Raw genomic sequence first — 15378 nt, 5'->3', positions numbered from 1 at the left:
CTGCAGTTTATTTTCTTTGTATACCGAAAAACATTGGAGATTTTAGAGAGTTCCAGCAGAAAAATAAACTACAATTGGAAACCTGTGCTGAAAACTGTAACCCACTAAGGAAACAGAGGGCTATGTTCGTAGGTGGCTAGGCATAGACAGCAGCTAGCTCCACCTTCTCCACTGGTGATTGAGGCAATCATTTGTGTTCACTGAATGAAACAATATTACAGGGTGTTCCACCCATGGCCCATCAGCATACAAAGTTACATTTGCTGCCAAAGGGGTGGCCTAGTAGCAGGTACTGGCGCTTATAACTTCAGTGCTCTGTAGCATCATTGGATGACATATCTGGACACAGGTGCCCTATCCTCAATATGTTCCACACCCCCTACAAACCCTTAGAGTTTGTTGCTACATATCTGGGGCACTCTGTATGGTGCTTTATAATAGGAGAACGTAATTATTAAATTTGTCTTGAGTTGGTTGTTTGGACGTTCAGTGGATCATATTGTGACCTCTCACCACGATATGATACTACCCACCTTGATAGCCGAACACTTTAAAGCAACACTTCTGGGATACGTGACGGTCATGTATGCCTGGATCGAACCAGCTTCACGCTTTAGCAATGAGGACTGGTGAACCAACAAACTTGGATGTGGTTTTTAGATGGTTCCCCACACCTAACTAGCTGAATACTGAGCTGGTGTCAGTGTCCCACCTCAGATATATGCTTTTATTATTTAGTGTATAGCTAATACGGACATATCATGGAATAGATACATGCTACATCAATGGTCATCAAAATGTGACTGACAGCCCACATACAGTTGGAATCAAGTACTTATGTGGCCAGTAGTTATCAGCTATATTTTGTCATAATATGCATCTAGTAACTAACAGCTGAATCCTAATATGTCAGGTAATGCTGACAACTTCTTGAGAGAGTATTATTCCCGATTATTAAGAAACAAATATACTTACAGAGACTGTAATATCTTCAGATGTGGTTAATCTTAATTGACGTTGGTGTTATTTGGCTATCAGGTAAGGAAAGTCGGCCAGTTATCTCAGAGGTAGAGGGAAAGTAAGGCAGCCACTGCGAGGTTATAGGACGTGAGGGTGAAACTGATTTATTGTTTGTCTTCTAGTACTGACAGCTTGCTGGTGTGTGTGACTCGTGGTAATCAGGTGCTGAGGTTTAAATTTTGACATGGATGTAAGACAGGTTCAGAGACTTGCTTTACTGAGGCAGTCATCTTAAAAATTGTGGTACTTATCTGCGCCAATGAAATAAGAGATTAATTTAGGTGGTTGTAATACAAAGCAGTGGGTAGAAAAAAAAAAAGTCGTTCAAAACATTTAGTAAACACTTGTGATTTTGCCTCATATTGCGTAATGCATTTAAATATAAGCGTAACTACTAAATCAAACAATGGAAAATCCAGAATGGAATGTAACAATATGAGAGGAGGAAAGTTGCTACTCACCATATAGCGGAGATGCTGAGTTGCGATAGGCACAATAAAAAAGATTTACACAATCATAGTTTTCAGCCATTAAGGCCTTTGTCAGCAGTACACACACAAAGCTCAACTTGCACACAACTACACTCAGTATTATTGTAAGTGTAACTACTGTTATTAATGAACCGGTTATCTACTCTCACACCTTCCATCAGCCTATTATATCAGAACAATGTCGGAGTCAGTAAGGGTGGCACAATCTGAAATGGAGAACAGGTGACACGAAGTGATCTGAATGATGCTGACTTTTAAGACCAGTGTTTCTGGACATGCAGCCAACTTATCACACTCTTGCTATAGCTAGGGGCTCTTAAAATACAAATTTTTGTAGGTTACCAATTGCTAAGATTGGTGCCTAGACAGTCCTAGGTGCCCTTCCTTAGGAAATTCTTTCACACTTTTAAATAGATTTACTGTAGACACACACAGACAAGCTACACAGATTTCGTCCTAGTGTCTGGAAGGTGAAGGGAGTGGCGGCATGAGGATGGTCATCCAGCCAACACCTACCACTATAATATAGCTTCAAACCATTTAACAATGCTGACCCCATAGAAAAATCGGGAAAAGGCAAAGAGGAGACAAAAGCTATGATGTCAGAGTACAGTACAGTACAGTACACTTTCTCTCTGAAAAATTTGGTAACATGCTGACCATTTATGTAGTTGTCTTAAGCTTTCTTATGTACATTGATTTTTCTGAACTATCTTGAGCCAATTTCTTATTGTTGTTACACATCGTTACATTATTTTATGGAGTAGAAAAAGTTGTCATGACAGTATGGTTTTAGTTTGTGCTTGAAGCTAATTGTATGGGTTAACTGAATGTACTGATACCTAGTGTCTGCTTCATCCCATGACGTGGTGGTGATATGGCATTTGATGCCATATGTACGTGCAAACAGAAATAGAAGAGAATACTGAAAATAGTTATTTTGCATCTAGTTTTGGGAATGTGGATTGCAGTGACAGACTAGTAGCCTGGGGGTCACAGTTAAATTGGAGAGTGACACTTGGTTGTGAGTTGGCAAAGTCAGCAAATGTGAATACAAAATATTAGATGGTGACATACTGGCCTGTAGCATAGCCAGAGGTGTAGATTAGATTTATTTCAATGTGACAGTTTAGTTAAGAATTGACGATGAGATATTGAGCACTTCAGTTACTCCAATTTTGTTATTTATTAGATTCTCCACATCACTGGTTAAGCAATCAGATTCATATGATTGATTATCTTACTACTTGTGGAGTCACACTAAGACTGACTGACTGACTATGTAGTTCATTTTTCCTTCTACTGTTATATCATGTTGTTTTGAAACTGTAATTGATTACTGACAGTAATCTTCATAAGAGAATAATTGCACTGAGCCTGTTAGCAGTATGTCAAACTGCTTAAAGTGTAGACCAAGAGTTTGATGACTTCCAGTGCAGGCTCATATCAAAATAAACACTTAAAATTTGTAAGTTTTTGTTTCATTGTCTGATTTCAACTCCCTCAGTTTTAGAAGAACCTACCATATGAGCACCAACAATGTGCCTACATTCAAAGCCACTTGGCCTACAGGACATTGCACAGGCGCAGTTCATAGTGAGATACAACAGTACAACCTGCAGGCTTGGCCAGCATCATCTGTATTTATGTTCAAACATGGATTTGTAATTGTATGCTCAGTCCTATAGTCGAGACAGCGTAAGAAGATCCCTGATAGTTGCAGTGGTCTGGGTGCTGCAGGTTCGCTTTCCTGCATGAACAAGTTGTGTAACATGATTCTGTAAACACTTGTACAGCAATGCCTCAGTGTTGTCACAGTTCTGTGGAATCCTATTGTCATGCCTGCAGCTGTTTGCGTGTCACAGCTGAAAGCTGGTAACTGCCAGGGATTTCTTACAATGTCTTGATTACAGTGCAGTGCTTAGTTGTGTATTAAGTTCAAAGAAAACCCAGTTTTCAAGTTTATTTACAGTTTTAAATGATGAAATATCTCCATTGATGGAGTATTGTCATAAAAGATGCCATTGGAAACATTTTTTTAGGTAGAATATCTAGTGCCTCAAAACCAGTGTGACACAGAATACTTGCCAGCAGTAGGGAATGTATCACAGTATGTTGTTTCATTGCTCTGGCTGTAGTTCCAAAACGCAGGTGGAGTGCCACACGCTAATGCAAAGTGGACTAGCAGTAACTTCACCATTGCAGCACTTAAGCTGAATAGTGAAATCCATCAGTGCCTAAAGTCACAAGGGTGGACAAAAATATGCAAACAGCAAAAACATATTACTCTGGTAAATATAGTGTAGGAAAACTGTTAGCATTCAAAACAGTTTCTATTTGTCTGGGAATGGATAAATGCAGGTCCCTGGTTTTCAAGAGAATCTTATGCCATTTTTCCTGCAATGTAGTGACAAGTTCAGAAAATCATGCATCCCTCTCTTCAAAATATACCACAAAGTCTCAATAATACTGATATAGTGACCAGGTGAGGTGCAACAATTCATTCTCATGCTCACAAAACCAGTTGTCATCTTGGAACATAGCATCACCGTTGTGGAACATAGTACCATGTGATGGGGCCAAAATGGTTACACACGCCTTGGCAGTAATGAGGCCTGTGGAATACCACAATAAGGGTGCCCAAATCCCCACTCAACCCCTGTCATCTGTGAGTCTCGGGGTAAAAAAATTGGCTAGAAGTTGGAAACACTGTTCAACAAAACTTATCTGACCAAATGACTCTTTTCATTGCTCCATAGTTCAGGTTTTAGGGCTTTGGCACCATGTTTTCCTGTTATGGGGACTTGCATCACTGATGTGTGGTTTTGGAATTCCAGCTTACCTTAAAGTTCCCAGCTTTTCGAATTCCGTTGTGGCAGGGTGGGGTTGGCGGGTCTCGTTTCACAATTTATTTAATGTCCTCCTACATCAGTATAGTATCCATTCACCACCCATTACTCTGCATTCGTAGGTACTACGTAGACGATGAGAAAAGCAGCGTTAAAGAATACCATCGTCCATACTTACGATGAAAAGTCTGTGTAACTCCAGTAACAAGATAAACCTGTAAATCTCTATTAGTAATGGGCAAAGTGGGTGCTTCCTCCCTTCATTGAAATTGTTTGTAGATACTGATGTTTTATTACGGTCCTTTGCATTTGTTGTGTCACCAAACCCACATTAGCGTTGGTAGTACATCTACTACTAGTTCGTGCAGCTTATATCACACGTAAGACAGCCAGAAATGTGCTAAGTCCAACTCGAAATATTACAAGATTCACTCAGGCAATACTCTGTTACAAAACGAGTTCACATTCAGTCCTTTTCAGGGGATTCTTTGAAAGAAGATGCTCCCCAAAATGTTCTGTACTTGCATACGGAACACGCCACACCGAGTATTCACAAAGGCCGATAAATTCACACGCAGGTTATTCTGCAACTAACATTCAAAAACCTCTCAAAACTTCACCAAAATCTCTGTAATTGCATCTGCTAGCACGGCAATATAAACCGAGCATGATTTAACCGTCATTTCTTCATCTTACAGATAATAATATGACCTCAGCCGACAGCGAGTCCGTGACTGCCTCAATGCCATCGCTCACAGGACATATAACTCATTCAATTATGCGGGAAAGACTTCTCTCTCATTGGTTGATCATAATGATCATCCAATCAGATTAACCTTCCATGATCAATTTCGTGCATATCTCTGCTTTACGCCAATGACCAATATGCAGATGTATCTACGTCATTTCATATTGCAGAATGTCACAAAATATACCACAGAACCAAACGAAACGAAAATCAAAAGAAAACTATGCTTGAAATATACTTTAGAACTAAGCATCCTCTTACTATCTTTCTGGCTGCTTTATTACAAAAGCAAATGCTCCTAGATATACGCCATCCACCAGTTAGGGGGATTCACCATTTTCAGGACATCCTGGTTAGTAACACTTGCTAGTTACAAATGGTGTAATAGATTATAAAATTGAAATTTGACATATGTCCCCACATAGACACTCACATTCACCCTCATCTACTGCCACCCTAACACAAAATATAAATATCAACTTTTTAAACTATTATTTTCCTTACGAAAGCAAAATTATTAAAAGTTTAGAATTAAAATTCTTTAAAGATAACTTGTGCACGCTGAGAGTGCTGTTAGTATTCTCAAATGACAAAGAAACTTAAACTGTTGTGATTCCTATCTGAATTTACTAAGTGTCAGTTAAGTACTTTTTTAATAGGTTTTTTATATTTTCAAAACTATTAAAGTTATCCACATGAAAATTTTAGACACTGTTCTTCTAAATTATAAAAGTTCGTATACCATATTTGAAAACAAACAGATCATAGTTATGTAGTTTCTTAGGTGAGATGCATAAGTGATCTTAGTACGCTCCACACAGAGCAGTTCTCACGGTCTGCACACCATGACAGATGGCATTATGATGCCAGCAGCCGACTGCACAGCGTCTGGGGCTAGGGGGCTTCATTGCTAGCCTCCAATACAGCATTACTTAATGGAATAAAACCTACTGCAAAACTCTGCAGCCGTGCAAATAGCTGCAACATTACACCGCCTGTTGTTGTTTTGGTGCCGACAGGGTTTGCGAGTGCAACATGTAGTTCTGCAATGACTTTTGCAGCTGTTGTCCTCTTTATTTTCTGTCATATTCCTCTCAAATGACCATATTGTGATCACTCAATACCTTTCTGTCCACACTGCGATGTAGCAGATGATGTTTTTCCTCTTTCCCTGTAGACTGTATAAATGCATGACACGGCACCTCTTGGAAAACAAATACTTCAACTCCCTTTGTTATGGAAGCACCCACCATATAAGAACTAACAATTTGCCCATGTTCAAAGTCACTTAGGATTTAGGACATTGCACAGGTGCAGTTTTAGTAAAATACAACAGTACAACCTGAAGGCTCGGCTAGCATCGGGATTTATGCTTGAACAGGCATTTCCATATTTTTGTTGAAACCATTTATCCACATCGCTTAGTGCTACCTCAGGATAAGCTCCATCTAAAATGTCCACAACTCGTGGTCTAGTGGCTAGCGTTGCTGTCTCTGGATCATGGGGCCCCGGGTTTGATTCCCAGGGAATTTTCCCTGCTCAGGGACTGGGTGTTTGTCTTGTCCTCATAATTTCATCATCATTCGTGACAGTGGCTTGATTGGACTGTGTAAAAATTGGGACTTTGTACGGGCACTGATGACTGCGCAGTTAAGTGCCCCACAAACCAAACACCATCATCTTCATCTAAAACTGTGTGTGTCAGAACCTCAATGCAGTTGGTCTGTATACCGCATGTCCAGCAGTAGACAGACATTCATGCATAGTTTCCTGTAGACCCGAGTAAGTAATGTTGGACAAGTCAAAGTGTACATGGTAACCCATAAAACCCTCCCACATTTTAAAGGATAATAAAACACACAAGATGGCAGAGAAACTTGTTTATTCTAAATTACACAGTGAGTATGACTACTGCTTGTAACACCTTTGATTTGAAAGTGATACCTGGTAAGTGTGGTCCATTGCAAGCAGTGAGCACTTCAAGATGATGAATCAGATTTTTATCACCACCTAACATGCTACCTCCGCCTGAAGTACTCTCTTGAGGTTGGTGAAAGTGCGAGGCCAATATGTGTAAAATTTCTCTTTAATGTAACCGCAAGAAAATAATAATAATAATGTTGGCTGAGATCTGGTGAATGGGGCCAAGTGACATCCCCATGTAACAAGACCAGTTTTCCAGAAAACAGGTCTTCAGCACACTATTAGATATCCCAGTGGTTTGTGCTGTAACACCACCTTGTTGGAACAACACACCGTGGTTATCAACTCCTATATTCTAAAGTTGAATCCATCTTGATTTCCCATGCATAGTGTACAAACTGTTTTCTACACAACTTCATACTTTTTTAATAAACAATTTTCTATTTGCCATACTTTATTCACTTTTCAACCTAAATTAGCAAAAGACAGATCTGTATTCTGTTTCGAAAACAATCAGTCATATCCTGTTTAATGTCATTTGTGTTTATGCCAGCCAAATGTGATGTAGAAAAACAGCAGGTATGCTACTACTCTCTAGGAGCTGCTGCTTGTTCAATTGTACCAAATAGCTGCTATTTGTCTTGTATTGACAGTTTAATATTTCACTGAATTTGTTTGTAGTTTTCAGATAAAATAGTCACATCATAGTATACTAAATACCGTTTAAAATACAGGGGGTTGGGCTAAACATATAATGTAATAACTTGAGTCTAATTGAGGCATTTCTTGGCATTTTGCTTCTACAAGTATTGTAACACGAAATGTTTTCTGTGTTTGCTTGCACGAGTTGGTAGTGTGTGCACAGGTGCATAACTGCTTTCTTCATGTAAATGTGTGTCAGTAGCCATGTCAACTCCACAGCAGAAGGTGTCCTGTGTGAGTTCTCTCACATAGTTAAAGTTTCTTGCACTGGTACAACACCGTTTTCGGCATGAGTGTGGACTGTGACCAAATGGCAATGTTCTCACTTAAAAATGGATAAGTGGCTTTGGGAAACTGGGAGTTTGCTTTCAATGTCAGGCCACCACACCAAGCATACAGTTCCAGAGAGTACCATTGAATTAATCCATACATCCTTCCAGCAGAGCCCTCTTAAGTCAATTCTACAAGCAAGTAAGCAGTTATGGGTTACCTCGTTCAACCATATGTGATGTCGTCCATAAAAGATTGCGCCTACGGGCATACAAACTGCAGCTTCATCACAAAATCAAACCTGAGGGCAATCCACAACATAAGGCATTCATGGAGACAATTGTGACAAAAATGGATGAAAATAAGGCATTTCTTGATTTTGTCTATTTGTCAGACAAGGCTACATTGCATGCTTCTGGCTCCGTAAACATACACAATTGTTGCATATGAGGAACTGAACACCCCAACCTATGAAGTTAAAGAGTGGAAATATGTGTGGTGTAGATTGTTGGAGGACAGGATTATAGGCCCATTCTTCTTTGTGGCGCCTACAGTTAATGCAACAGTGTAGCCACCACAACTTCCTGATGGTGTGATGCTTCAAGAAGAGAGCATACCGTGCCACTTCATGAACATTTGCGGGATTTCTTGGATCGTGAGGTTCCAGTTCACTGGATTGGGAGAGGTGATCTATCCATTGCTTGGCTCCCTAGAATCTCAGACATCATGCCACTTACTAACTTTTTGCAGAGATTTATCAAGAATCAGGTGCACAAGACAACAGTTCCTGATCTACCAGATCTTTGCCGCCACAGCTGTGCAGCTATTGCAAATGTTACGCCTGCAATACTTCCAAATACTTGGAGAGAATTGGAATACAGATTAGATGTCCGTTGCACCACTAATGGTCTGTTATGTTGGATGTGTAAAAAAACTTGTGTGTTACTATACTTTTAGGAACATGCTGTCAGTAAATATCTCAAATACTTCTCCAGCTATTACATTTTGTGTTATTATATGTGGAGTATGGCACTTGAGATCCACCTCTGGCCATCTACATTTAGGTTTTCCTTAGTTTCACTAAAATGCTAAAGACAAATGTCAGGATAGTTCCCTTCCTAGACTAAAGGCAGGGAATTGAAAATCCCCATATATTCAAAAACACAAACACGTCATTAGCTGTTGCCCCAATTTATCAGAATACTTGGACACAGGGATGTAAACAGCACAGAGTTCTAAATGTTAGTGTTAAACATATTTTGTATTTTCCCAGTACATACACAGCTGTTAAGGGTTTGGTAAAATTACATAAATGCTTTGTTGGAAGAATGAGAAGCAGCAGGTGGGCAGTGGAAGAGGAAGGTCATGCTCCCCCCCCCCCCCCCCTTCCCCCAAAACAGCACGTAATGCAGTATGCCTGCCTAATGCTGTTACTGGTAGTTCCTATTACATGACATGTGCAAATGAGTTATTCCAACTATCATCATGGAGCCTCATCACTCTACAGAGCATGGGCAGCTTTCTTTATGGTTTCATGAACACAGCCACTGCTACAGTTCAGAGATAGTTTGGGACTAAATATCACAAGCCACCACCTCAAGTACAAACATTTATTGATTGGTACAGTCGTTTCACTGGAATTGTCTGTCTATTGTGGCTTCTTTTTCTTCCTTTACCTACACCTACTTATGAACTCGTTGCAGCAGATTGCCGGTAGGAAAGCCAAGCAGAAACCTACCATACTGCAACTTGCACCATTGTGTAAATAATGTAACTATTGCAAAAATCGGGAAAAGGTCTTAATTTTGAATGAAAGGTGGAAATACTGGCAAAACTTGGTATATTCTGAAGTTAAGAATACACGTTCACTGCCAAGCCCATGCTAATCCTAACACAGTTATGAACAAACCCTTCCATTTACATTAGCAAGTTTCTGGTAATGTATTTCCCGAAATCTGGACACCTACTAAGCATGGATTGTTCTTAAATGAAAATGCTCATGCTCACCATACTGTTAAGTTTATCGATGTCGAATGCACTAGTTTTTAGTCACCGATCTGCTTGATATGCTATGCAGAATTAATGTCTTTTCTCATACACAAAATTACTTAAAAATCCATAATTTCTTTTTCTTTAAAAAGAAAGAACCCACCACTATAATAAATATGTCTTCTTTAAAGCACTTTTGAGGTGTGTAGCACAACTAAAACTGGCAACCTATAACTTGCTTCAGAGCTCATTTAAGTACAACCGTACCATATAAAGTTTGGGCTCCGACCACCTAGACTGCTGTAAGCGGTCTCTAACTCCAACAGAAAAGACACACAAAGAATACTCCATTCTGATTGGTCAGTTTTTTTTTTTTTTTAAGGGCAATAGAAAAACATTATTCCCCCGTATTAGTCTGCGCTTTACATGACTAACCGATCAACAAATAACACACTTTTGAACTGTACTTTTTCCAAAAATAAATATTTAACATTCTGATATTTTGTTTCTACTTAACATTACTAACTATTTTCATTTGCACTCAAATTAGTGTTCCTTTTACCATAAACTTACTTATATATTATGAGGCAAAATTCCCCGTCATCTGCATTCACACTGTCTTAAAATTTTATCATGCTACAGCGTTTATCAGTAGAACAGTGATCTACATATTCACTTTAGACCACATTCTCACATCATTCACAGTACTAAAAGCATATACAAAACTGTACAAACATAGACAAACAAAAAAGCCTTCAAGAAATAAACAGAACAATCCACAAAAACATTCTCTTGGTATGTATCATGAATGCCTCTGTGCGCTAGTGTGCTCTGGTGGATGAAAATCAGAACTACATACTCGATTGAACCCGCTTCAGACAATCTGTCACTGTGCATGCTTGAGTCATTCTCCCGATACGAAGGCTGTAGACAGGAGCGATATAAGGCACCACGCTTCACTATCACATAGGATGCCTGGTCCAGGTCAGATCTCTGACACAGCAACTGAACATGTTCGGCAGTGGTACATTTGTAGTACGGCTAAATCAACAAGACGTCTCAGCTTAGAACCGAATATGTGTAGTGTTACAGTGTGAAAGATATTATACAAACATCTGTCATACAAGCCCTGCAAAATGGAACTGCTGTAAGCTTTAAGGGAAAGTGACAAAGAAAAACAAGCTGAGTTTTGTGTAGAAATGTTTAAAGATAATTTACTTAATATGAAAGATGATTTTCTTAATCAAATTGTGTTCAGTGATGAAGTCATCTTCCGTACATGGGGTAAAGTGAACTAGTGTGTAATATTTGGGTTTGTGGGGAGCAGAAACGTCACCTATTGAACATATACAGGGCTAACCTGAAATAAATGGTTTTTGCATCCCAAGTTGTTACAAGATTTATCTTCCTCTCTTATTTGCCAAGTCTACTGTAACTGGTCCGTCATACATGAACACGGTTGAACATCTAATACCTCTAACAAGATACGGGCACAGAATTTATGTTACAGCTGGAAGGCACCCCACCACATTATCATTGTGGAAGTTGTTGCATATCAGTGCAGGAATGTGTCAACTTGGATTGGAGTGGCCACAATAATCACCTGATTTAACCCCAAAGGACTTCTGTGAATGGTATTGCAGGAAACATCAACGAGCTGTGACAATGGATAATACAGGCAGTTGCCACCATATAATTACGACTTGGTTCATATGATTTGGCAGAAACTCGATTACAGATGTGAGATTTGTCCTGCTACAAAAGGTAGCCACATTGAACATTTTTAAATATAACTTGAAGATATGCTGCAGTCAGTGCTGTATCAAACATTTCAGTAAGTTATTTACCTTTTTCACATTTACAGGTTATTTTTGTATAGCTAATGTATAAACACTGTTGTGAAAGGGATAGGTGCTACTCACCATATAGCGGAGATAACTGAGTTGCAGAAAGGCACAACAAAAAGACTGCCAGGAAGTGAGCTTTCGGCCACCAAGACATTTGTCGAAACTAGGCAACATACACATGCATACTCACGCAAACACAATTCACACTCACGAGACCACAATATCTGGCAGCTGAAGCCATACTCCGAGCAGCAGCACATGATGGGATAGGCAGCCAGGCGATGGTGGTAAGGGGGAGGCTGGGGCGGGGAGGGGGAGGGATGCAGAGTAGGGGTGGGTACAGTAAAGAGCTTCTTGTGTACAGGGGCGAGGTGGAGAGTGGATAGGGAAACTAGGTGCAGTCAGGAGGTTGGGAAGTCGTGGGAAGAGAGAGAAGTAAAAAGACTGAGGGTGTGATGGTGGAATAGAGAGCTGTGTAGTGCAGACATGGCAACAGGAAAGGGGCAAGGTGGGTAAGGACAATGACTAATGAAGGTTGAGACCAGGAGGATTAAGGAAATGCAAAATATATTGCAGGGAGAATTGCCACTTGCACAATTAGAAAAGCTGATGTTGAAGAGGAGGGTCCAGATGGCACAGGCTGTGAATTAGACGTTGAAATGAAGAACATCATGTTGGGTGGCGTGCTCAGCAACAGGGTGGTCCAGCTGTTTCTTGGCCACAGTTTGTCGGTGGCTATTCATTCAGCTTGTTGGTTTTCATGCCCACGTAGAACGCAGAACAATGGTTGCAGTGTAGGTTGTAGTTCACGTGACAGGTTTCAAGGCTAGCCTTTCCTTTGATTAGATGGGTGGTGTTCATGACTGGACTGAAGTAGTTGGTGGTCAGAGGATGTATGGGACAAGTCTTGCACCTAGGTCTGTCATTGGAATGTAAGTCATGAGGCAAGGGGTTGTGAGTGGGAATTGTGTGGGGATGGATGAGGATGTTGTGTAGGTTCAGTGGGTTATGGACTACCACTGTGGGAGGGGTGGAAAGATAGTGGGTAGGAAATTTCTCATTTCAGGGCATGACAATAGATAGTCAAAACCCTGGTAGAAAGTGTATTAATTTATAAACACCCTGTACATACAGGTAAAACTCTCTCCAGAATCAGGCCCTGAGAACTGCATGATGCTACTAGATTCTGTGTCATCCTCTGCCATCTGTCATTCATTTGAACATGTTATGGAGGGGCATGATGTCTGAACGCCCCCCTCCCAGCCATTGTCAGCCTTCCAGATCTTCAAGTCACTATTTCTCATTCATGTTGGTCCTCATTTGGCACCACAAAGCAGAGTGGAATCCATTCCACATCACCTGCCAATGAAAATGAATCAAAGCGAGGTCTTCGGCATGCCAATAACATGTGCTTACTTGTCAGTTATTTAATGTAATTATGAGTATTAAGAGACCACCACTACTCATAACTTGTTGTTGGTGTACCTTGCAGAAGTAGCCTGCAGTGACTGTTACGGTAGACATTGAAACTCTCCACATCCTTCGAGGTTGTCTGTCATGTGATTTATTCAAACTTATGTGTGAATGACTGAATGAATACTGTTACACTCCTGGAAATTGAAATAAGAACACCGTGAATTCATTGTCCCAGGAAGGGTAAACTTTATTGACACATTCCTGGGGTCAGATACATCACATGATCACACTGACAGAACCACAGGCACATAGACACAGGCAACAGAGCATGCACAATGTCGGCACTAGTACAGTGTATATCCACCTTTCGCAGCAATGCAGGCTGCTATTCTCCCATGGAGACGATCATAGAGATGCTGGATGTAGTCCTGTGGAACGGCTTGCCATGCCATTTCCACCTGGCGCCTCAGTTGGACCAGCGTTCGTGCTGGACGTGCAGACCGCGTGAGACGACGCTTCATCCAGTCCCAAACATGCTCAATGGGGGACAGATCCGGAGATCTTGCTGGCCAGGGTAGTTGACTTACACCTTCTAGAGCACGTTGGGTGGCACGGGATACATGCGGACGTGCATTGTCCTGTTGGGACAGCAAGTTCCCTTGCCGGTCTAAGAATGGTAGAACGATGGGTTCGATGACGGTTTGGATGTAACATGCACTTCCCCTCAACGATTACCAGAGGTGTACGGCCAGTGTAGGAGATCGCTCCCCACACCATGATGCCGGGTGTTGGCCCTGTGTGCCTCGGTCGTATGCAGTCCTGATTGTGGCGCTCACCTGCACGGTGCCAAACACGCATACGACCATCATTGGCACCAAGGCAGAAGCGACTCTCATTGCTGAAGACGACACGTCTCCATTCGTCCCTCCATTCACGCCTGTCGCGACGCCACTGGAGGCGGGCTGCACGATGTTGGGGCGTGAGAGGAAGACGGCCTAACGGTGTGCGGGACCTTAGCCCAGCCTCATGGAGACGGTTGCGAATGGTCCTCGCCGATACCCAGGAGCAACAGTGTCCCTAATTTGCTGGGAAGTGGCGGTGCGGTCCCCTATGGCACTGCGTAGTATCCTACGGTCTTGGCGTGCATCCGTGCATCGCTGCGGTCCGGTCCCAGGTCGACGGGCACGTGCACCTTCCGCCGACCACTGGCGACAACATCGATGTACTGTAGAGACCTCATGCCCCACGTGTTGAGCAATTCGGCGGTACGTCCACCCGGCCTCCCGCATGCCCACTATACGCCCTCGCTCAAAGTCCGTCAACTGCACATACGGTTCACGTCCACGCTGTCGTGGCATGCTACCAGTGTTAAAGACTGCGATGGAGCTCCGTATGCCACGGCAAACTGGCTGACACTGACGGCGGCGGTGCACAAATGCTGCGCAGCTAGCGCCATTCGACGGCCAACACCGCGGTTCCTGGTGTGTCCGCTGTGCCGTGCGTGTGATCATTGCTTGTACAGCCCTCTCACAGTGTCCGGAGCAAGTATGGTGGGTCTGACACACTGGTGTCAATGTGCTCTTTTTTCCATTTCCAGGAGTGTATATGATGCTACTGGAACACCTGTGAGAAAGCATGCAGGTCCAGTTTTAGGCCCAAGCTACAGAAGCTGCAGTTTGAAGCATTGTACTGAGAGAGGTGCCAGAGGAATCACAACTGTAAGATTTCTCTACGGCATGTATCACAATTAGTAGTGGCTGCTTGGGGCACCAAAGTGCAAGATTTGAATGCACGGTTAGTAGTGGAAAATGGCGTGGGTGAAAGTGTTTGAGGGATAGGTGGGAAAGAGGGGGGGGTATGAAATGATAAATCAGTTGCATGGAAAAATGTTCTCAACCTGACCCTGAGAATGAGGCTCTACATTCTGATTCAGATTGTTTGATACACACATATTGAAGTTTTTAAATTACTCACTGTACTACATTTCCTCCAAGTAATATTAAGAGTACAGACTGAGATTTCCATAAAATTGCCTGCAGATGTACAAATATTACTGTAATATACTCTGAAAGTATCAAGAAAATGGAATGTATGAGGGACTTCAAAAAGTAAGCTGCTCATTA

The sequence above is a fragment of the Schistocerca gregaria genome, chromosome 9 (genome assembly GCF_023897955.1).
Source record: "Schistocerca gregaria isolate iqSchGreg1 chromosome 9, iqSchGreg1.2, whole genome shotgun sequence".
In the NCBI taxonomy this organism is placed as follows: domain Eukaryota; kingdom Metazoa; phylum Arthropoda; class Insecta; order Orthoptera; family Acrididae; genus Schistocerca; species Schistocerca gregaria.
This window is presented reverse-complemented; position numbering follows the sequence as displayed.